The sequence below is a fragment of the Morone saxatilis genome, unplaced genomic scaffold, assembly GCF_004916995.1.
Source record: "Morone saxatilis isolate NCDOM2014 unplaced genomic scaffold, NCSU_SB_2.0 Contig14, whole genome shotgun sequence".
In the NCBI taxonomy this organism is placed as follows: domain Eukaryota; kingdom Metazoa; phylum Chordata; class Actinopteri; family Moronidae; genus Morone; species Morone saxatilis.
In genome coordinates, this window is record NW_023339696.1 from 4,099,181 (window position 1) to 4,099,609 (window position 429).

Sequence of the window (429 nt, forward strand, 5' to 3'; positions counted from 1 at the left end):
GTAGAAACATGGCAGACTCCATAGAAGAGGAAACGCCTCATTTTAAGGTAAAGAATACACAATGATTCTTATTTTCAGCCGATTCTACACTAATAAAAACATACCTATGAATATTATATCACATTTACTGCCAATAGAGCCTTCTAAATGTTACACACTGGACCTTTTAAAGGGGGGTTTAAAAGAGGAACGTAGCATTATAACTGTATGAAAAGTGTTGTTGGGACATGGGACAAAATGTAATAAATTAGAATTTGCAGGCGTCTCAATGCCAAACACAGGTACTAGCTAACACAGCTTTGTTATTAGAGTCAAATAACATTTCATCATTTTCCTGATCACATCAGTCACTTACCGGTAGTAGACTAACCATCATGTCCTGTTGACCGGAATACACACACACACAAGCACACCTACACACACACACAC